We start from the raw sequence: 25,507 nt of genomic DNA on the forward strand, positions 1-25,507 counted from the left end.
TTAATGACCAATCTAGGAATACCACGTTCCTTTTCAGCTGCGTTATTAACGTAAAAAGCTGTACAAGACCAAGGAGATTTTGAGGGTTTTATCAAACCCTTTTGTAGCAAGCTATCAATCTCTTTTTTTGCAAAATTCTACTAATTCTGCGTTCATCTGACAAGGTCGAGATTTAGTAGGGATATCATCCTCAAAGAAATTGTCTTCATATGGAAGAGTGACAATATAATATGTTTTTTTCGAAAAAGCACTAGGATGCTCAGCACAAATATCAACAGCAATCTGTTCGGAAATCAATTTGATTTTTTCCTGTACTTTAGTAGAATTTAAAGTATCAAATATATTCATACTAAACAATTCTAATTGTAAAGAATCAACATGTTTTTGCTTCATATCAATTAAAGCATTAATATCTCTAGTTACTGGATCCGTAACAAAAGTATAACTAATCTCTTTATCCTTATAAGTAGCAGTAAAACCTTTCGAGTCAAGGCTAGTAAAAGAATAAATTGCGTTAATAAACGGTGTTCCAAGTATAATTGGAGGGTATAACTGGTTTTTAACCAAGAAAAAGAAATGGGGAATACAGACTTTATTCTGACAGATACCCGTATTAGGCAATTTATACTTTATATCTAAAGCATGTCCGGATGCAGATCTAACCATATGAGTAGTTTTTTGAAAATATTTCGTAGGTATTAAACCTTCTTGAATGCAGCTAACATCTGCTCCACTATCAATCATGGCAATGTTTGTAATAGAAAAACTATTATCAATGAGAATAGTACATTTAATATACCATTTGTGAGCAGTAATAATTTGAATCATTCCTAAAAACATATCATGTTTAGGATTAAAATTAATAGGTTTTTCTTCAATATCATTTTCAAAAATACCTTTGTTTTTATCATTAGATTTCTCAGCTGGAGAATTGATTTTCTCAATCTGAGTAATCCTATGATCACAAATCATCTGATTCTATTTAAGAGATTTGATCTCTCGTTTCAAGTTTTCAACTTCAACCTTCAAATCATTGGAAGAAGAATCTCTTGCTGGAGTTGCATTTTTATTTAACAGACGGTTATTAACCTCCAGTAAAGAATAAGGCGGGTAATATTCAAATTCGTTTTCAAAGGGTTTTGCAAAACTAGAACTTGAATTAGAACTTGAACTAGCAGCCAAATTAATAATTTTTTCACGAAGTTTTTCATCAGTAACTTCTTTTAAAAGTTCTATTACATTATCAGATGTAATAGTTTTCATATTTAAATTTTCAAATTGTGATTGCAATTTATAAAATTCATCATCACAAGCACATGTATCACCTTTGCAAGTTGTACAAGTATCATCAACATTTTTATTACTATCAGATAAATCAAGTAAATCTATTTCAGCTTCAGATTCTGACTCAGAATAATAATCTGATTCTGATCCAGAAGTGTATAACAAACCATAAACCTTATCACGCCACTGAATTTTGGAGAAACTAGTATGAAAAATACTAGGTTGGAAGAGGTAGATATACCACAAAACCTTGATTTGTTAAACAAATGGACTATTCCTAAAGTCCCTATTAGAACAATCTATGATTATGGATGGTTTGATAAACTCTCTTCTAAACAACTTGTTAAAACAACTGAGCAATCTTTAGCTTTGAACTCGTCTGAACAGACTATTCATTTGTTAAACAAGCATGATGTAGATGTTTATAAACACCAGTATAATTAGATAGGAGAGAAGTTAGATACTCAACATAGATATGATGTCTCTTAGCCGGATATCGTCACGGCCAGAGAGGAGAGACTAGAAGAAAAACTAACCAAGAAAGAAGTGTGTACCTTGTGGCCAAGATGCAAGGCCCTGAAGATGAAGAACTGAAACTTTATTTACTTTTGTTCTTCTATTACAAGCTACCAGCTACAAGCTCTTTACTTACAATTCTAGAGAGAGAGAGAGTTTTAGAGAGAGAGAGGGTCTCGACTTCGCTTTTTTTTTTCTCTTCTGAACGAATGAATCCTATAAATAGAAAAAGAAAAGAATCGATGAACAGTAAAAAGTGGGTCCCGTGGGTCCCTGTTACAGTGTTTCTACTGTTGAAACAGTGTATCTACTGTTGATGAACAGTGTATCTACTGTTTGAGTGGGGTCCGGTGGCTTCACTGTGCTGTGGGTCCGGCGGCTTCACTGTTTGAGTGGGGTCCAGCTGTTTCACTGTGCTGGTCTCTTTTCCGCTTCTTTCATTTTGCGGATGAATTCTTCTGCATTATGCAAATCATCATCAGACAGTATTTTCTCTGATTCAAAGGGTTGAGAATCTTCAGCGATATCATCGTTGCTGGTTTCACTCTGCATAGAAGTGTCTGATTTCTCATATTGATTAATGGAATGAAGTAAATTTCTTTTGACCTCTTCCAAGTAGTTGTTAATCATCTCTGCTTTATCTCCTTCTTGAAAGGAAATCCTTCTGGCAATATGCCTTACTGAGCTGTCATCAATTACCTCTTTCTGAGATTTGCTGGAATATTCTTGGATTTTTATTTCGATTGAATCCAAGAGTTCTTGACCATATAATGTTTTTGTTTTGGGATCCTTCTTCATTAACTTGTCCCAAAAGTTGTTGTAAAAAGTCCTGTATAAGCATGGGACTTGTTCTTCGGTGAATCCGACTTCTGGATTCCATCTGTGTATCCAGGGAATAGAGAATTCCAGAAAGAAATAAATCTGGTTAATTTTATCTGGGTAACAAATATGATCTGAGTGATATAAGTTGTTTATAAAAGGGGAAATTTTTATCCATTCTTTGTATAACCTGAGAAATGAATCTGGTAAAATTTTTATTGTTGGACCGTGGTATGACAACCAGTTCAGAAACCAATTAGGAACAGCCTCTGCAAATATCTTTACACATACTTTAATAAACCAAGTATGTTTGTGTCTATCATTATTGTAGTATAACACTTTATCAAATGCCTGGATATAATCCCAATAGGTAAAATTCATTCTAGATTTGTTAAGGCTTATCTGCCTTTCTTTCATTGTGGATATACCCCAGTCTTCAATAGATATAATCTGTTTAATTATAATCTTTGAGAAGTTATAAACGTTCTCGTCTGTGCTATACCCAGAAAAGTGCTGAAAATTTGCACTGCAAGTACTGGTTAATATTGTTTCATAATATGAGCGGGTTTTGTATGATTCACCCGGATAATATATACCATTTATTAAATACCTTTGGAATATCTTCCACGGTTCTTCTTTTCTCTGAATGTCAGAGTTTTCTAAAAGAAATATCATTTCCTTTTTTGACACTTTCTCATATGACTTGATATCATCATTGTCATCTTTTGTGATGGAAGCAAAAGTATCACTTTGCTTGGCAGAAGTATCTTTCTGTTTTTGAGCAGTCAAATATGCCTGCAAATGTGCGTATAACTGATTATCTTCTGGAATATCTTCCAGATGGACAGATGGTCCGATCGATGATTCTTCTCTGAGAGATATCCTCTCATTGGTTAAACTCTTTCTTCCCATTTGTATAACTGGGGAGTTTGATGTGGATCCGTATGGCGATCCTGAAGGTGATGATCTTCCTCTGGACTGTGGGGATGATCTTCCCCAACCTCTTCCTCTTCCCCTACCCCAGGGGGGTTCCATCCTGTAAATATTCACGGGATAAGAAATCTGGCAGAGAATTATCAATTCCCTTTTTATATTGTATTTCAAAATCATAAGGGGCTAATTGAGCCTGCCATCTTGCAAATATCATTTTCGAGGCATCATGTTTAAAGTCTTTGCTAAACATATATTTAACCGATTGTGCGTCAGTTTTTATCAAAAACTTTTGATTGTATAAGTCGTCCTGAAATTTTAAAACACATTTTACTATGGTTAACATTTCATGTGCCACAATAGCGTATTTTCTCTAGGCTTCAGACCATTTACCAGAGTAGAATCTAATCAGATATCAATGTTTATTATTGGGATTTATCTGTTTCAAAATCCCTCCGTAACCAATATTAGACGCATCAGTCTCTATAATCTTTTGCCATGCAGGATTAGCAAGGGTTAAGCAAGGTAAATATTTAACACGTTGCTTAATATTTTTGACCAAAGTAGTATGACTATTAGTCCAAGGATTTTTATAATTCTTTTTTAGCCTATCATATAAGGGGGCTAAATCACGCGACAAATCTTTATAAAAAGGCGAAATATAATTTAAACATCCCAAAATCTTTGTAACTGAGTTCTATCAGTAATAACATCGGGAAATTTTGAAGCAAAATCTATCGATCTTTGAATAGGAGTAATTTTTCCTTGATAAATATAATGTCCTAAGAATCGAATGTTAGTTTGGAATAAACTCTTTTTTTGTTTTGAGATAACCAAACCATTTTGTATAACAATTCTTTTGAAAATGTCTAAATGCTTTAATATGCATTTCAAGTGTTTTGGAAAATACCAAAATATCATCGATATAAACAATGATGAAATCTAGATAGGGGTTGAAAATATCATTCATAATTTTTTGGAATTCTGAAGGGGCATTCTTCAGACCAAAAGGCATAACATTCCATTCATATTACCCAAATGGAACATTAAAAGCAGTTCTATAAGTATGCTCTTTAAATATTTGAATCTGCCAATATCCAGATTTTAAATCGAATTTTGAAAATATATTGGCATCATATAATCTAGACAATAAATCTCTTTTATTAGGAATAGGATACCTAACCCACTTCAAATATTTATTCAAGGGTTTATAATTAATGACCAATCTAGGAATACCACGTTCCTTTTCAGATGCGTTATTAACGTAAAAAGCTGTACAAGACCAAGGAGATTTTGAGGGTTTTATCAAACCCTTTTGTAGCAAGCTATCAATCTCTTTTTTTGCAAAATTCTACTAATTCTGCGTTCATCTGACAAGGTCGAGATTTAGTAGGAATATCATCCTCAGAGAAATTGTCTTCATATGGAAGAGTGACAATATGCTTTTTTCGATTCCAAAAAGCACTAGGATGCTCAGCACAAATATCAATAGCAATTTGCTCAGAAATCAATTTGATTTTTTCCTGTACTTTAGTAGAATTAAAAGTATCAAATATATTCATACTAAACAATTCTTATTGTAAAAAATCAACATGTTTTTGCTTCATATCAATTAAAGCATTAATATCTCTAGTTACTGGATCCGTAACAAAAGTATAACTAATCTCTTTATCCATATAAGTAGCAGTAAAACCTTTCGAGTCAATGCTAGTAAAAGGATAAATTGCGTTAATAAACGGTGTTCCAAGTATAATTGGAGGGTATAACTGGTTTTTAACCAAGAAAAAGAAATGGGGAATACAGACTTTATTCTGACATATACCCGTATTAGGCAATTTATACTTTATATCTAAAGCATGTCCGGATGCAGATCTAACCATATGAATAGTTTTTTGAAAATATTTCGTAGGTATTAAACCTTCTTGAATGCAGCTAACATCTGCTCCACTATCAATCATGGCAATGTTTGTAATAGAAAAACTATTATCAATAAAAATAGTACATTTAATATACCATTTGTGAGCAGTAATAATTTGCATCATTCCTAAAAACATATCATGTTTAGGATTAAAACTAATAGGTTTTTCTTCAATATCATTTTCAAAAATACCTTTGTTTTTATCATTAGATTTCTCAGCTGGAGAATTGATTTTCCCAATCTGAGTAATTCTATGATCACAAATCATTTGATTCTGTTTAAGAGATTTGATCTCTCGTTTCAAGTTTTCAACTTCAACCTTCAAATCATCGAAAGAAGAATCTCTTGCTGGAGTTGCATTTTTATTTAACAGACGGTTATTAACCTCCATTAAAGAATAAGGCGGGGAATATTCAAATTCTTTTTCAAAGGATTTTGCAAAACTAGAACTTGAACTAGCAGCCAAATTAATAATTTTTTCACGAAGTTTTTCATCAGTAACTTCTTTTAAAAGTTCTATTACATTATCAGATGTAATAGTTTTCATATTTAAATTTTCAAATTGTGATTGCAATTTATAAAATTCATCATCACAAGCACATGTATCACCTTTGCAAGTTGTACAAGTATCATCAACATTTTTATTACTATCAGATAAATCAAGTAAATCTATTTCAGCTTCAGATTCTGACTCAGAATAATAATCTGATTCTGATCCAGAAGTGTATAACAAACCATAAACCTTATCACGCAACTCATCGTCTAGTTCTAAGGTTTTCAGCTTTTGAAGCTTACAATTCGGAGCTATATGGCCAAATTTACCACACTTATAACACTTAATGTCAGCTAGGTCTCTCTTAGACCTATTTTTGGTAAATCTAGTAGCCTTACGATGGGCTTTCTTAGCTTCTCGTTCTTCTTTGGATCTATATTGTGATGACCCAAAATGTCATCTTTAAATTTAATGATTAATTATGTGATCTAAGCACTATTTTCCATTACTCGACTTGAGTGTACAGTCCGTAAAAAAAATTTGGAAAAGTTTTCAAGTGAAAAATGGATTAAAATGTGAATTAGAGCTTTAAAACTCAACTGAGTTGACTTTGGTCAACATTTTGAGCAAACAGACTCGGATCAATGTTTTGACAATTTTGGTAGGTCTGTATCGTGATTTGGGACTTAGGCGTATGTCCGAAATCAAATTCCGAGGTCCCTAGCCCGAGATATGGAATTTTGATGAAAAATTAAAAGTTTAAGTTCAAATAGTAACCGGATGTCAAATTATGTGCAAACGACCCCGGAATAGAATTTTGAAGATTACAACAGCTTCGTATGGTTATTTTGGACTTAGGAGCGTGATCGAATTTTTTTTTGGAAGTCCGTAGTAGAATTAGGCTTGAAATGCCGAAAGTTGAATTTTCGGGAAGTTTGACCGAGAGGTTGACTTTTTGATATCGGGGTCGAAATCCGATTCTGAAAATTTTCATAGCTTAGTTATGTCATTTATGACTTGTGTGCAAAATGTGAAGTCAATCCGAATTGATTTGATGTGTTTCGACACAAGATATAGAATTTGAAAGTTCAAAGTTCATTGATTTTGATTTGAGGTGTTATTCGTCGTTTTGATGTTGTTTGATGTAGTTTGAAGGCTCGACTAAGTTCGTATGGTATTTTGGGACATGTTGGAATAATTGGTTAAGGTCCCAAGGGTCTCGGGTGGATTTCGGAAGGTAAACGGAATGGATTTCGGACAAAGTACTGGAAATTTCTGTTTGCAGAAATTTCTGTTGCAGAAATTCCGTGCGTGGAGCCAAGTTTGGAAGCTTATATCTCGCAATTCATAAAGACTCAGAAAATGCGCAAAACATGAAAGTTGTAGTCGTTGGATTATAGGTTCCAGAAAGTTAAACTATGCATTATTTGGACATTTGTACAGAAAGTTATGATGGATTGAATGAAGGCTGGTAGAGCAGTTTCGCCAGAAATTCTGATGCATGCAGCCGACTTTGGGAGCTTATATCTCGCAACGCATAAAGAATCGAAATAATTGCAAAACATGAAAGTTGTAGTCTGTGGATTCTAGTTTCCAGAAAGGTAAACCATTTATCATTTGGACATTTGTACATAAAGTTATTATCAATTGAAGTAAGACTGGTAGAGCTATTTCTGGTGGAGTTTTAGTGACGAAAAATGGACTTTTAGTGACGGATTGGCAGAAACTTAAGGACCAAAAATGCTCATTTCATTCATTTCGTTTTGGATTTTTGGAGCACGGTTCTTGGGCGATTTTTGGGCGATTTTCACGAAAAAACATTGGGGTAAGTGTTCCTTATCCTATATTGATTATATTTCATGATTCCATACTCATTTACATCATGAATCCGTGAATTTATGGAAGAAAAATCAAGATTCCAAAAACGAAAATTTAAGATTTGGAGGTCGAGTTGTTATCGGATTTTGGTAAAATTGGTATGGGTGGACTCGTAATTGAATGGGTTGTCGGATTATATAAGTTTCGCCGGATTCCGAGATGTGGGCCCCACGGGCAAATTTTGAGCTAATTTCGGATTTTAATGAAAATGTAATATTTTCTTATGAAATTGATTACTATAATTTTTGTTGACTATATCGAATTAATTATGACTAGATACGAGTCGATCGGAGTAGGAAAATCGAGGAAAAAGCATAATACTTGGTTAAATTGGAGCAAGTCGAGGTAAGTGACTTGTCTAACCTTGTGTGTGGGAAATTTCCCCTAGGATTGGTATTGATGTGATTATTGAAATGTGTTGAAAGTCGTGTGCACGAGGTGACGAGTGTGTACACGGACTAAATTGCGAAAGATTATATTTTTAAATTGTATAGATCACTGTTGCGCATTTATTAAATTATTTTATCTTGTTATATTCTTCATCATTGATCTGAGATATATACTTCAAATTTGTTTGATCTTTTCTTACTAATTGTTTTACCTATTTAGTTGAAACTTGGTTTCTTTTATTCTGTGCATTATTTGAAGGTTGATTTTCTTTAAATTAAATATTATTAATATAAAGTATTTGACATTTTTAAACTTGATATTGAAGCAACGTAGTAAAGATTTTGAAATATTATTTTCCTAAATTATTTACTCATGAATATTTTTATACTCATTGGGAGGGAGCCGTGAGCTCTTTATTATGGAAGAATATTATTGTTGAATTATTTTGACATGAGCCGTGAGCTCTTTATTGTGAAAAAATATTATTGTTGAATTATTTTGACATGAGCCGTGAGCTCTTTATTGTGAAAAACTATTATTGATGATTTATTTTGGCATGAGCCGTGAGCTCTTTATTGTGGAAAAATATTGTTGTTGAATTATTTTAACATGAGCCGTGAGCTCTTTATTGTGGAAAACTATTATTGATGATTTATTTTGGCATGAGCCGTGAGCTCTTTATTGTGGAAAAATATTGTTGTTGAATTATTTTGGCAAGTTAAATTATTTGAGCACTTGAGGTACAAATTGTGATATATTGTGATATTGATACGCATGCGGTGGTATAAGGTCTGGGTGTTGAAACGCATGCGGTGAGATAAGGGTGGCTTGATACGCGTGGCTAGTAGGGGAACTACTAGAAGTCATGCGGTGTGATAAGGGTGGCTAAAACGCGGGATGCTATTTCGGAAAAAAATATTTTCTTTAAATAAATTGTGAAGGCTCCCGCGGTGATATAAGGAAATGAGATATTGTGAATTTATTTATGATTTGGGACTACGAGGCGGTACCTCAGGAGAGCCCTTGTTGATATTGATTTATGGCCGTAGTTGCCTTTGATTATTATTGTGATTTTCATAAAGTTGAAGGAAATTCTGTTTTGATTTCCACGAGATATTATTTGCAATTATTTGGTGTCATTAAATGTGACATACTATTTGATTCATTTTCAATGTCATTTTATTTTACTACATTGATAAACATTTTACCATGCCATTATTATATTCCAGTAGGGCCTCACCTGACCTCGTCACTACTCTACCGAGGTTAGGCTTGGCACTTACTGGGTACCACTGTGGTGTACTCATACTACGCTTCTGCACATCTTTTTGTGCAGATCCAGGTATATTTTACCAGCCTAGACGTCATTGAGTTACCTGCGCACGGAGACTTCGAGGTATATCTGCCAGCGTCCGCAGACTCCGGAGTCCCCTTCTATCATTTTATGTTGCTTCCTTATATTTTATCTAGACCTTGACATATAGAGACATTGAGAATAAATTCTTAGAAGCTTGTGACTTATTTCTACCGGGTTTTGGGAGTTGAAATTGTTTGAATTATAGTTTATTTATTTCAGATATTTATTATTATTCCGCATTGATAGGCTTACCTAGTCTTAGAGACTAGGTGCCATCACGACATCCTACAGAGGGAATTTGGGGTCGTGACAAGTTGGTATCAGAGCACTAGGTTCATAGGTGTTATGAGTCACAAGCAGGTTTAGTAGAGTCTTGTGAATCGGTACGGAGACGTCTGTACTTATCTTCGGGAGGCTATGGAACTGTTAGGAAAATATTCACTTCTTTGATTCCTTATGGTGCGGTATTGATTTAGCTTGAAACATATATCTCATATTCCTTTGTATCCACTCGTGTATGACATTGCACACTCATTATCAGTTGTGCGTCGACGGTTCGTTATGCCGCAGATGGACTACGAGGGAGCCAGAGATGCTCAAACATTGCCTTAACGTGTGGTTCCGACTGAAGATGTGGGCGTATTGAGAGATCGCCTAGTGAATCATGTGCGGGGTGTAGCGGACATTGGTGTCTGGTTGATTTATACGAGTTGTGAAGGTTATTATTGTGGATCATCAGACGTTGTGACCTATGACTTCACGCCGTCCACTAACAATGGGTGGATTGCGGGGTCATGTATTATATCAGTTTTGGCCTGAAATGTATATATGTGGTACTGAAAGGTTCCCTAAAATTTACATATGTTTAAAACCTAAGATTTTGTAGAGGATAAGGTTGGGACTTGCGGTATGTCCGCCTCCTTAATAATCCTATACTTCAATAGCAAAGGAGTTATAGAAACAACTCTAAATTTGTAAAAGGTCTACTCAGCGTGGACGTCACTGTTGTGGATTTTGGAGTGCTTCGGAGTAAGTATAGTTGTTGACGAGATACTGGACTATGTGGTTCGTGCCAAAATTTGTCTGTATGGAGCTCTACTTTTGTGATCGTTGTATATAAATTGGGGTAAGGGTTACCCTAAAGAAGAATCAAAGAGTATGTTAAGAAATGGGTCAGCTCAACAGTGTTGAGTCAGCATAACAAAAGAAGAAATTTGCCTTGGGAGAGATAATTCTCCACCAGTGTTCGTGGTAAGCCTATGAAGAGGGTAGACCAGCCAATGCAACACCGCCCACTTGGCTCAGGCAGTCGTCCAGCCCAGTCTGCACATCGGATTACTCGGGGTGCTCCAGTAAGTTCTTTTAATGCACCACCGACATGAGTTCCTACAATGGTTATTCCAATTATTTGGCACAGACTCAATATGAGCAGCCTAACCCGCAAAGGAGTTGTTATGAATACGGTGATACTAGGCACATCATGAGAAAAATTGTCAAAAACTTGGGAGAGACTTATTTCATCAAAGCACTCAGGCTACGTGCCCCATTGCAGTTACTACACCACCCACACGACCAGTTAGGGGTGAAGGACATATGAGTAAAAGGCATCCTAGAGGTGGAGACCCAGCCGTTGATTTATTTGTTTTACGGTATGGCGGAGGTCGCTACATCAGATGGTGTCGTTACAGGTGCGACCTCGATTTAATATAAAGGAATAATTTCCTTAAGTTGATTCGGTTCTCAATATCGAAACGAGTCTTCCTATTGTGCTCCACTTATGAGTGAGCTTCATAATTCTATAATCTACTTATGTGTTTACCCCTGTTGGGAGATTTTATGGAGATAACTACGCCTATCATTTCGTGTTGGTCACTAATAAGAGCTGCGAGGCTAAATGTGGCTTTCTGTTACTCATTTTGGTAAATTTTTATGTAAATTCCGAATAATTAATTGCAAATTGTGAATTATATGCCCTACCGGTGTGGGGTTCATTATGTGTTGTGATTTGGTGTAACCAAAATTATTTAAAAGGAGAAAATGGAAATTTTCAATTGGCACGATGTGCATATTACTTGTGATTCAGAACTGAGGACGAGATCCTCACATTTTTATGTAAATTGATATGTTTAAACCGGGCTACGAGCTGCGGTGGAAGTTATATAAGGACGAGATCCTTGTGAGGAAAATTCTTGTGTTTAAGTTCTCCCTTGTGAAATTAAATTTGTACTATAGTACTAATAGGGAGTCATGCATGTTAGGCTTATTTGAAAATTCTTATATGAAATTCTTTGGGCATAGTTGTCAAATTCGTGTTGTAATTATTAATTTTTAACCTACGAGATAGGTGCCCGCCTAGGTGGCGTTAAATGTGACTCGTTAATTCGAGTAAATAATTATGAAGTCTTTATGCCTCGCATCTAGTTATCAGTATTGTGAAGGTTTGCAACGAGATTTTTGTTAACATGAGGTTAAATGACGATTCTGTAATTGATTATGAACAACTATTAAGACCAAATTGATCCAAGAGGGTGCCTCATTTACAGGGTCAGACGAGTGTGAGTTAAGCTTTCAGAAGCTCAAGATCACTTTGACTCCGACACAAGCGTTGGTATTAGTTACATATTCAAGGTCTTATACTATGTATTGTGACGCGTCGCGTATTGGTCTCGGCGCAATGTTGATGAAAGATGGTAGGGTGATTGCCTACGCGTCCAGACAGTTAAAAGTGCATGAGAAGAATTATCATGTACATGACGTGGAGTTAGAAACTATTTTTCATGCCTTAAAAATTTGGCGGCATTATTTGTACGGTGTCCATTGTGAGGTCTACACCGATCACCGAAGTCTATAACATCTATTTAAACATAATGATCTTAATTTGCGGCAGCAGAGGTAGTTGGAGTTGCTTAAGGATTATGATATCACCATTCTCTATCATCCTGGGAAGGCCAATGTGGTGGCCGATGCCTTGAGTCGTAAGGCGGAGAGTTTAGTCAGCTTAGCATATTTACCGGTAGCAGAGAGGCCTTTGGCCTTGGATGTTCAGGCCTTGGCCAACCAGTTTGTCAGTTTGGATGTTTCCGAACCGAGTCGAGTATTGGCTTGTGTGGTTTCTCAATCTTCTCTTTATGATCGTATCAGGGAATGTCAGTATGGTGACCCCCATCTACTTGTCCTTAAGGACACAGTTCAGCACGACGATACCAAGGAAGTCACTATTGAAGATGAAGATGTATTACGGATGTAGGGCAGGCTTTTCGTGAATTGATTCTCCAGGAGGCTCACAGTTTGCGGTACTCCATACATTCGGGTGCTGCGAAGATGTAGCAAGACTTGAGACAACACTATTGGTGGAGGCGGATGAAGAAAGACATAATGAAATATGTAGCTCGGTGTCTAAATTGTCAACAAGTGAAATATGAGCATTAACGACCGAGTGGATTGCTTCAGAAGTTAATGATTCTAGAATGGAAATGGGAGAGGATCACTATGGATTTCGTTGTTGGGCTCCCACGGACTCAGAGGAAGTTCAATGCAGCTTGGGTGATTGTGGATAGATTGACCAAGTCAGCTCATTGCAATCCTATAATTACTACCTACTCTTTCGAGCAGTTGGCTCGAATCTATATTCGCGAGATTGTCAGACTTCACGGTGTACCAATATCCATCATCTCTGACCGGGGTACACAGTTTACCTCACGGTTTTGGAGGGCTTTACATAGAGGGTTAGGTACTCATGTGGAGTTGAGTACAACATTTCACCCTCAAACGAACAGGCAGTCCGAACGCACTATTCAAATACTAGAGGATATGCTTCGTGCGTGTGTGATGGGTGCTTGGGATCAGTTCTTACCACTTGCGGAGTTTGCTTACAACAACAGTTACCAGTCAAGCATCCAGATGGCTCCGTATGAGGCCTTGTATGGTAGGCGGTGCCGGTCTCCAGTGGGTTGGTTCGAACTAGGCGAGGCTAGACTTTTGGGTACAGACTTGGTTCAGGATGCCTTGGAAAATGTTAAGTTGATTCAGGATCAACTTCGTACAGCCCAATCTAGACAGAAGAGTTATGCGGATCGGAAGGTTCGTGATGTTGCGTTCATGGTTGGTGAGCGGGTATTGCTCCGGGTTAAGCCTATGAAGGGTGTGATGAGGTTCGGAAAGAAGGGCAATTTGAGCCCTAGGTATATTGGGCCTTTTGAGATTCTTGAGAGAGTTGGAGAGGTGGCTTACAAACTTGCACTACCACCTAGTCTCCTTGCCGGTCATCCGGTATTCCATGTTTCTATACTTCGAAAATATCACGGCGATCCGTCTCATGTGTTAGACTTCAGTTCGGTTCAGTTGGACAAGGATCTATCTTATGTTGAGGAACCAGTGGCTATTTTAGATAGGCAGGTTCGAAAGCTGAGGTCAAAGAACATTGCTTCTGTAAAGGTTCAGTGGAGGGGTCATCCGGTCGAGGAGGCAACTTGGGAGGTCGAGAATGATTTACACAGTTGTTATCCACACTTATTCACCAGCTCATATACTTTTCTAACTCCGTTCGAGGACGAGCGTTTGTTTTAGAGGTGGAGAATGTAATGACCCAAAATGTCATCTTTAAATTTAATGATTAATTATGTGATCTAAGCACTATTTTCCATTACTCGACTTGAGTGTGCAGTCCGTAAAAAAAAAAATTGGAAAAGTTTTCAAGTGAAAAATGGATTAAAATGTGAATTAGAGCTTTAAAACTCAACTGAGTTGACTTTGATCAACATTTTGAGCAAACAGACTCGGATCAATGTTTTGACAATTTTGGTAGGTCTGTATCGTGATTTGGGACTTAGGCGTATGTCCAGAATCAAATTCCGAGGTCCCTAGCCCGAGATATGGAATTTTGATGAAAAATTAAAAGTTTAAGTTCAAATAGTGACTGGATGTCAAATTATGTGTAAACGACCCCGGAATAGAATTTTGAAGATTACAACAGCTCCGTATGGTTATTTTGGACTTAGGAGCGTGATCGAAATTTTATTTGGAAGTCCGTAGTAGAATTAGGCTTGAAATGCCGAAAGTTGAATTTTCGGGAAGTTTGACCGAGAGGTTGACTTTTTGATATCGGGGTCGAAATCCGATTCTGAAAATTTTCATAGCTTAGTTATGTCATTTATGACTTGTGTGCAAAATTTGAAGTCATTCCTAATTGATTTGATGTGTTTCGACACAAGATATAGAATTAAAAAGTTCAAAGTTCATTGATTTTGATTTGAGGTGTTATTCGTCGTTTTGATGTTGTTTGATGTAGTTTGAAGGCTCGACTAAGTTCGTATGGTATTTTGGGACATGTTGGAATAATTGGTTAAGGTCCCGAGGGTCTCGGGTGGATTTCGGAAGGTAAACGGAATGGATTTCAGACAAAGTGCTGGAAATTTCTGTTTGCAGAAATTTCTGTTGCAGAAATTCCGTGCGTGGAGCCAAGTTTGGAAGCTTATATCTCGCAATGCATAAAGAATCAGAAAATGTGCAAAACATGAAAGTTGTAGTTGTTGGATTATAGGTTCCAGAAAGTTAAACTATGTATTATTTGGACATTTGTACAGAAAGTTATGATGGATTGAATGAAGGCTGGTAGAGCGGTTTCGCCAGAAATTCTGATGCATGCAGCCGACTTTAGGAGCTTATATCTCACAACGCATAAAGAATCGGAATAATTGCAAAACATGAAAGTTGTAGTCGGTGGATTCTAGTTTCCAGAAAGGTAAACCATTTATCATTTGGACATTTGTACATAAAGTTATGATCAATTGAAGTAAGACTGGTAGAGCTATTTCTGGTGGACTTTTAGTGACGAAAAATGGACTTTTAGCGACGGATTGGCAGAAACTTAAGGACCAAAAATGCTCATTTCATTCATTTCGTTTTGGATTTTTGGAGCACGGTTCTTGGGCGATTTTTGGGCGATTTTCACGGAAAAACATTGGGGTAAGTGTTCCTTATCCTATATTGATTATATTTCATGATTCCATACTCATTTACATCATGAATCCGTGAATTTATGGAAGAAAAATCAAGATTTTTGCAAACAATCTTCCAAAAACGAAAATTTAAGATTTGGAGGTCGAGTTGTTATCGGATTTTGGTAAAATTGGTATGGGTGGACTCGTAATTGAATGTGTTGTCGGATTATATAAGTTTCGCCGGATTCCGAGATGTAGGCCCCACGAGCAAATTTTGAGCTAATTTCGGATTTTAATGAAAATGTAATATTTTCTTATGAAATTGATTACTATAATTTTTGTTGACTGTATCGAATTAATTATGACTAGATACGAGTCGATCGGAGTCGGAAAATCGAGGAAAAAGCATAATACTTGGTTAAATTGGAGCAAGTCGAGGTAAGTGACTTGTCTAACCTTGTGTGTGGGAAATTTCCCCTAGGATTGGTATTGATGTGATTATTGAAATGTGTTGAAAGTCGTGTGCACGAGGTGACGAGTGTGTACACGGACTAAATTGCGAAAGATTATATTTTTAAATTGTATAGATCACTGTTGCGCATTTATTAAATTATTTTATCTTGTTATATTCTTCATCATTGATCTGAGATATATACTTCAAATTTGTTTGATCTTTTCTTACTAATTGTTTTACCTGTTTAGTTAAAACTTGGTTTCTTTTATTCTGTGCATTATTTGAAGGTTGATTTTCTTCAAATTAAATATTATTAATATAAAGTATTTGACATTTTAAACTTGATATTGAAGCAACGTAGTAAAGATTTTGAAATATTATTTTCCTAAATTATTTACTCATGAATATTTTTATACTCATTGGGAGGGAGCCGTGAGCTCTTTATTATGGAAGAATATTATTATTGAATTATTTTGACATGAGCCGTGAGCTCTTTATTGTGGAAAAATATTATTGTTGAATTATTTTGACATGAGCCGTGAGCTCTTTATTGCGAAAAAATATTATTGATGAATTATTTTGACATGAGCCGTGAGCTCTTTATTGTGGAAAAATATTGTTGTTGAATTATTTTGGCATGAGCCGTGAGCTCTTTATTGTGGAAAACTATTGTTGATGATTTATTTTGGCATGAGCCGTGAGCTCTTTATTGTGGAAAACTATTGTTGATGATTTATTTTGGCATGAGCCGTGAGCTCTTTATTGTGGAAAAATATTATTGTTGAATTATTTTGGCAAGTTAAATTATTTGAGCACTTGAGGTGCAAATTGTGATATATTGTGATATTGATACGCATGCGGTGGTATAAGGTCTGGGTGTTGAAACGCATGCGGTGAGATAAGGGTGGCTTGATACGCGTGGCTAGTAGGGGAACTACTAAAAGTCATGCGGTGTGATAAGGGTGGCTAAAACGCGGGATGCTATTTCGGAAAAAAATATTTTCTTTAAATAAATTGTGAAGGCTCCCGCGGTGATATAAGGAAATGAGATATTGTGAATTTATTTATGATTTGGGACTACGAGGCGGTACCTCGGGAGTGCCCTTGTTGATATTGATTTATGGCCGTAGTTGCCTTTGATTATTATTGTGATTTTCATAAAGTTGAAGAAAATTCTGTTTTGATTTCCACGAGATATTATTTGCAATTATTTGGTGTCATTAAATGTGACATACTATTTGATTCATTTTCAATGTCATTTTATTTTACTACATTGATAAATATTTTACCATGCCATTATTATATTCCAGTAGGGCCTCACCTGACCTCGTCACTACTCTACCGAGGTTAGGCTTGGCACTTACTGGGTACCGCTGTGGTGTACTCATACTACGCTTCTGCACATCTTTTTGTGCAGATCCAGGTACATTTTACCAGCCTAGACGTCATTGAGTTACCTGTGCACGGAGACTTCGAGGTATATCTGCCAGCGTCCGCAGACTCCGGAGTCCCCTTCTATCATTTTATGTTGCTTCCTTATATTTTATCTAGACCTTGACATATAGAGACATTAAGAATAAATTCTTAGAAGCTTGTGACTTATTTCTACCGGGTTTTGGGAGTTGAAATTGTTTGAATTGTAGTTTATTTATTTCAGATATTTATTATTATTCCGCATTGATAGGCTTACCTAGTCTTAGAGACTAGGTGCCATCACGACATCCTACAGAGGGAATTTGGGGTCGTGACAAGTTGGTATCAGAGCACTAGGTTCATAGGGACTGTCTTGGTTGGGGTATCTATGATACTTATGTTTCTTCTTCTTATGAGTAGAAGTCTCGGGTAAACCGAACTGGGTGCAAAAGTCCCCTAATTGGTTTCTTTCCTTAAGCATATCCATTTTAAGCTGTCTGGACAATCTTAATTCATTGCATAGGTTTAACCCTTCCTGTGTGCAAATTCCTATCAACTTACCATAGGTATAGTCTCTGTATGGAATTTCACCATAACTACCTCTTAAAATCTTTCTAACTCTTTCAGCAAATAAAGAGGGAAGACCATCTATAAACTTAGCTTTCCAATGTTCCAGCTTATTTTCTGGTAGTTCCATCACTCTACTCATAAAAGTGTCTTTATACCATCTAAACTCACTTAAGGTCTTACATCTAAGGCTATTAAGGAGAGTACGGACAGTCTCATTCTGATTGGTAAATCTACCATTAAAGTGTTCTAAAATAGTAAGAATAAGGGTATAAACGGCATCTTCTCTATTTGCCACTAGGGCCATGCCTAAGTTATCAACTCCTTCGTCAATGGCTTTAGCATTTATAATCATTGCCCTTTCTTCGACAGTTAAATAATTGTCCCACCAGCCACGAAGTTGACCAGTAAAACCTACAACAATCATTCTGCAAATATTTCTATCTGTATTTTTCATACTTTTACAGATAGTTGCATACATAAGCATTCTATGTACAAGAATAGTTAACTGCCTATCAGTCAAACCATCAAGATTCCATTCGTAGATTTCGGAACCACTGTAAGACGTATTAGTCTGATTCCAATCGTGTTCCTCTATTAGAACATCTTGAGGAGTAGGACGATTATAATAATTAGTTTGCATTCTGGGTTTATCAACATATCTGCTATCTGCAAACTTACTATTCTTTTTGGGATAACTTCTGAGTTTATTAAACTCTAATAAAACATCATTTTTATAATCAAAAGTAGCCTCTATTTTATCAGCAAAATCTTTTGATAAATCAATAGGTTTGATATTCAAACCGGATAACTTTTTATCAAGAAGTTCTTCTAAGTCATCAAAAGATTTAAATTTAAAATCCTGAATATTAGGGGGTCTTTGAATATGAGTAACAACAATTTGAGGTTCTGATCTGCTTCCTGAAGTAGAGGCAATATCAGTTATCTTCTTGCTAGTACTCATTTCTTTTATCAAAACTGTTAAATTATCAAGTTTTTTTATCAAGAAAACTAATCTGCTCTCCCAAAACTTTAACATATAAGCTCAAATAATTATTTTGAGAAATTAATTTATTAATTTCTGCGATGCTGACTGCAGCAACATCTTCATCAATAAATTTTTGAAATGCAGTAAAAGTAATACCTGTATTATTAGGTAAAACAAAAGGTGTTTGAGGAGGGTAAATGGCTTTAGTAATATTGCCACTCCAATCTTTATAAGATCTTTCCAAAACTTTTATAAAAAGTGGTAAATAAGTGGTTATAAACCAAGGAACAAAATACATAATTTGATTATGTAAAGCACAAGTTTCATAAAATTCTTGAGAAATATTGTTCAAATCCTCTTTACTATAAGTATCGAAAAACCAAGTTTTAAACTTGTTCCATTTATCACTGAAAAATTCTTTTTGAATATAACCTCTTGCTTGTGATTCGGGACTAAAATCAATTTGGTGTGGAATTATTTAAACTCCATTTAAGTCAAAATCCATCTCGGACGCAGAAGGAATATCCTTATTAGAGATATTATCACTATCCTGGACAATATTTGTCTGGGGGGTTAATCTTAACCTTTTCAACAGGTTTAACCCTTTCAACTGGTTTATCACCTACTTTAGTAGAAATTGTGTGTAAAGATGCAGCACGATTTCTAGCTGGTCCATAGACTGGTTCAACAGGAGAAATGTGTTGAATATCAGGCAACAGTCTACGACTAGTAAAGAAATGTCTATTATAATTAGAACTAATAGTAGGCAACAGTCTATTATTTGAAAATGACTGTCTAGTATAAGTGGAACTATTATCATCAAACTGAATGCAAATCCTTCCATCTGGATTTTGAGTAATATGAGAATACTCAGTATTGCTGACAGCATCAGTTATCTGACTGGGGGATATAACCGAATCCAAAGTCCATGTAGTTGGAAAATTAATTTCCTCCCACTTAATAGGTCTCCTCGTGGTGACCTTAGACTTTGCAAAATTCGTTTCCACTAAAATAGTCTGATCAGATGTATCATATAATTTACGTCTGGGGTTTAACGTAGATAGAAATTTGAAATAAATCCTATACGATAAACATATAAGTTCAGAACCAGGCGCATAATTATAACCATGCATTTTCACATTTAATGTTAACGCATCAAGTATATTAACATCAGATAAAGATAATTGCAGATTGGGTTGAGTATTAAAATATACTGGGCCGTAGGCAATAGTAGATTCAATAGAACCCATTAGAGAATGTCTAAAATTCAGATTTCTAGCATCTCTAAGAGCGGCTAAAAACGTCTCTGGTAACCCTTTAAGGGTTAATGGCCCAAGATATTTTAATACTCAACCCAATCTGCAATTATCTTTATCTGATGTTAATATACTTGATGCATTAACATTAAATGTGAAAATGCATGGTTATAATTATGCGCCTGGTTCTGAACTTATATGTTTATCGTATAGGATTTATTTCAAATTGCTATCTACGTTAAACCCCAGATGTAAATTATATGATACATCTGATCAGACTATTTTAGTGGAAACGAATTTTGCAAAGTCTAAGGTCACCACGAGGAGACCTATTAAGTGGGAGGAATTTAATTTTCCAACTACATGGACTTTGGATTCGGTTATATCCCCCAGTCAGATAACTGATGCTGTCAGCAATACTGAGCATTCTCATATTACTCAAAATCCAGATGGAAGGATTTGCATTCAGTTTGATGATAATAGTTGGATGGAAGGATTTGCATTCAGTTTGACAATAATAGTTCCACTTATAGTAGACAGTCATTTTCTAATAATAAACTGTTACCTACTATTAATTCTAATTATAATAGACATTCTTTCACAAATCGTAGACTGTTACCCGATATTCAACATATTTCTCCTGTTGAACCAGTCTATGGACCATCTAGAAGTCGTGCTGCATCTTTGCACACAATTTCTACAAAAGTAGGAGATAAACCAGTTGAAAGGGTTAAACCAATTGAAAAGGTTAAGATTAACCCCCAGACAAATATTGTTCAGGATGGTGATAATATTTCTGATAAGGATATTCCTTCTGCATACGAGATGGATTTTGACCTAAATGGTGTTTAAATGATTCCACACCAAATTGATTTTAGTCCCAGGTCACAAGCTAGAGGTTATATTCAAAAAGAATTTTTCAGTGATAAATGGAACCAGTTTAAAACTTGGTTTTTTGATACTTATAGTAAAGAGGATTTAAACAATATTTCTCAAGAATTTTATGAAACTTGTGCTTTACATAATCAAATTATGTATTTTGTTCCTTGGTTTATAACCACATATATTGTATAAGTCGTCCTGAACTTTTAAAACACATTTTACTATGGTTAACATTTCATGTGCCACAGTAGCGTATTTTCTCTGGGCTTCAGACCATTTACCAGAGTAGAATCTAATCAGATATTCATATTTATTATTGGGATTTATCTGTTTCAAAATCCCTCCGTAACCAATATTAGATGCATCAGTCTCTATAATCTTTTGCCATGCAGGATTAGCAAGGGTTAAGCAAGGTAAAGATTTAACACGTTGCTTAATATTTTTGACCAAAGTAGTATGATTATCAGTCCAAGGAATTTTATAATTCTTTTTTAGCCTATCAAATAAGGGGGCTAAATCATGTGACAAATCTTCATAAAAAGGCAAAATATAATTTAAACTTCCCAAAAATCTTTGTAACTGAGTTCTATCAGTAATAACATCGGGAAATTTTGAAGCAAAATCTATCGATCTTTGAATAATAGTAATTTTTCCTTGACAAATATAATGTCCTAAGAATCGAATGTTAGTTTGGAATAAACTCATTTTTTGTTTTGAGATAACCAAACTATTTTGTATAACAATTCTTTTGAAAATGTCTAAATGCTTAATATGCATTTCAAGTGTTTTGGAAAATACCAAAATGTCATCGATATAAACAATGATGAAATCTAGATAGGGGTTGAAAATATCATTCATAATTTTTTGGAATTCTGAAGGGGCATTCTTCAGACCAAAAGGCATAACATTCCATTCATATTGCCCAAATGGAACATTAAAAGCAGTTCTATAAGTATGCTCTTTAAATATTTGAATCTGCCAATATCCAGATTTTAAATCGAATTTTGAAAATATATTGGCATCATATAATCTAGACAATAAATCTCTTTTATTAGGAATAGGATACATAACCCACTTCAAATATTTATTCAAGGGTTTATAATTAATGACCAATCTAGGAATACCACGTTCCTTTTCAGCTGCGATATTAACGTAAAAAGCTGTACAAGACCAAGGAGATTTTGAGGGTTTTATCAAACCCTTTTGTAGCAAGCTATCAATCTCTTTTTTGCAAAATTCTACTAATTCTGCGTTCATCTGACAAGGTCAAGATTTAGCAGGAATATCATCCTCAGAGAAATTGTCTTCATATGGAAGAGTGACAATATGTTTTTTTCGAAAAAGCACTAGGATGCTCAGCACAAATATCAACAGCAATCTGTTCGGAAATCAATTTGATTTTTTCCTGTACTTTAGTAGAATTTAAAGTATCAAATATATTCATACTAAATAATTCTAATTATAAAGAATCAACATGTTTTTGCTTCATATCAATTAAAGCATTAATATCTCTAGTTATTGGATCCGTAACAAAAGTATAACTAATCTCTTTATCCTTATAAGTAGCAGTAAAACCTTTCGAGTCAATGCTAGTAAAAGGATAAATTGCGTTAATAAACGGTGTTCCAAGTATAATTGGAGGGTATAACTGGTTTTTAACCAAGAAAAAGAAATGGGAAATACAGACTTTATTCTGACAGATACCCGTATTAGGCAATTTATACTTTATATCTAAAGCATGTCCGGATGCAGATCTAACCATATGAGTAGTTTTTTCAAAATATTTCGTAGGTATTAAACCTTCTTGAATGCAGCTAACATCTGCTCCACTATCAATCATGGCAATGTTTGTAATAAAAAAACTATTATCAATGAGAATAGTACATTTAATATACCATTTGTGAGCAGTAATAATTTGCATCATTCCTAAAAACATATCATGTTTAGGATTAAAACTAATAGGTTTTTCTTCAATATCATTTTCAAAAATACCTTTGTTTTTATCATTAGATTTCTCAGCTGGAGAATTGATTTTCTCGATCTGAGTAATCCTATGATCACAAATCATCTGATTCTGTTTAAGAGATTTGATCTCTCGTTTCAAGTTTTCAACTTCAACCTTCAAATCATCGGAAGAAGAATCTCTTGTTGGAGTTGCATTTTTGTTTAACAGACGGTTATTAACCTCAAGTAAAGAATAAGGTGGAGAATATTCAAATTCTTTTTCAAAAGGTTTTACAAAACTAAAACTTGAATTAGAACTTGAACTAGCAGCCAAATTAATAATTTTTTCACGAAGTTTTTCATCGGTAACTTCTTTTAAAAGTTCTATTACATTATCATATGTAATAGTTTTCATATTCAAATTTTCAAATTGTGATTGTAATTTATAAAATTCATCATCACAAGCACATGTATCACCTTTTCAAGTTGTACAAGTATTATCTACATTTTTATCACTATCAGATAAATCAAGTAAATCTATTTCAGCTTCGGATTCTGACTTAGAATAATAATCTGATTCTGATCCAGAAGTGTATAACAAACCATAAACCTTATCACGTAACTCATCGTCTAGTCCTAAGGTTTTCAGCTTTTGAAGCTTACAATTTGGAGCTATATGGCCAAATTTACCACACTTATAACACTTAATGTCAGCTAGATCTCTCTTAGACCTATTTTTGGTAAATCTAGTAGCCTTACGATGGGCTTTCTTAGCTTCTCGTTCTTCTTTGGATCTTTATCTAGATCTCTTTCTCCTATAAGGATTGTCTTGGTTTGGGTATCTATGATACTTATGTTTCTTCTTCTTATGAGTAGAAGTCTCGGGTAGACCGAACTGAGTACAAAAATCTCCTAACTGGGATTTTTCCCTAAGCTTATCCATTTTAAGCTGTCTGGACAATCTTAATTCATTGCACAAGTTTAATCCTTCCTGTGTGCAAATTCCTATCAACTTACCATAGGTATAGTCTCTGTATGGAATTTCACCATAATTACCTCTTAGAACTTTCTTAACTCTTTCAGCAAATAAGGAAGGAAGGCCATCTATAAACTTAGCTTTCCAATAATCAATCTTATTCTCTGGTAGTTCCATCACTCTACTCATAAAAGTGTCGTTATACCATCTAAACTCACCTAAGGTCTTACATCTAAGGCCATTAAGAAGAGTACGGACAGTCTCATTCTGATTGGTAAATCTACCATTAAAGCGTTCTAAAATAATAAGAATAAGGGTATAAACGGCATCTTCTCTATTTGCCACTAGGGCCATGCCTAAGTTATCAACTCCTTCGTCAATGGCTTTAGCGTTAATAATCATTGCCCTTTCTTTGACAGTTAAATAATTGTCCCACCAGCCACGAAGTTGACCAGTAAAACCTGCAACAATCATCCTGCAAATATTCCTATTTGTATTCTTCACACTTTTATAGATAGTTGCATACATAAGCATTCTATGTATTAGAATAGTTAACTGCCTATCAGTCAAACCATCAAGATTCCATTCGTAAATTTTGGAACCACTGTAAGACGTATTAGTCTGATTCCAATCACGTTCCTCTATTAAAACATCTTGAGGAGTTGGACGATTGTAATAATAAGTCTGCATTCTAGGTTTATCAGCATATCTACTATCAGTAAACTTATTATTCTTTTTGGGATAACTTTTGAGTTTATTAAACTCTAACAAAACATCATTTTTATAATCAAAAGTAGCATCCATTTTATCAGCAAAATCTTTTGATAAATCAATAGGTTTGATATTCAAACCGGATAACTTTTTATCAAGAAGTTCTTCTAAATCATTAAAAGATTTAAATTTAAAATCCTGAATCTCAGGAGGTCTTTGAATATTAGTAAGAACAGTTTGAGCTCCTGATTTGCTTCCTGAAGTAGAGGCAATATCAGTTATTTTCTTGCTAGTACTCATATCTTTTATCAAAACTGTTAAATCATCAAATGTTTTATCAAGAAAACTAATCTGTTCTCCCAAAACCTTAACATATAAGCTCAAATAATTATTTTGAGAAATTAATTTATTAATTTCTGCGATGCTGACTGCAGCAACATCTTCATCAATAAATTTTTGAAATGCAGTAAAAGTAAAACCTGTATTATTAGGTAAAACAAAAGGTGCTTGAGGAGGGTAAATGGCTTTAGTAATATTTTTCACTCCCGTCTTTATAAGATCTTTCCAAAACTTTTATAAAAAGTGGTAAATATGTGGTTATAAACCAAGGAGCAAAATACATAATTTGATTATGTAAAGCACAAGTTTCATAAAATTCTTGAGAAATATTATTCAAAACCTCTTTGCTATAAGTATCAAAAAACCAAGTTTTAAACTGGTTCCGTTTATCACTGGAAAATTCTTTTTGGATATAACCTCTAGCTTGTGACCCTGGACTAAAATCAATTTGGT

General features: G+C 34.8%; 1 pseudogene; it reads right to left on the reverse strand.

Annotated features, from left to right (window-relative positions):
* Positions 1–2,208: 2,208 nt before the first annotated feature.
* LOC142167934 (uncharacterized) lies at positions 2,209–25,015 on the reverse strand (annotated as a pseudogene).
* Positions 25,016–25,507: the final 492 nt, after the last annotated feature.

This window comes from Nicotiana tabacum, chromosome 2 (genome assembly GCF_000715075.1).
Source record: "Nicotiana tabacum cultivar K326 chromosome 2, ASM71507v2, whole genome shotgun sequence".
NCBI classification, from domain to species: domain Eukaryota; kingdom Viridiplantae; phylum Streptophyta; class Magnoliopsida; order Solanales; family Solanaceae; genus Nicotiana; species Nicotiana tabacum.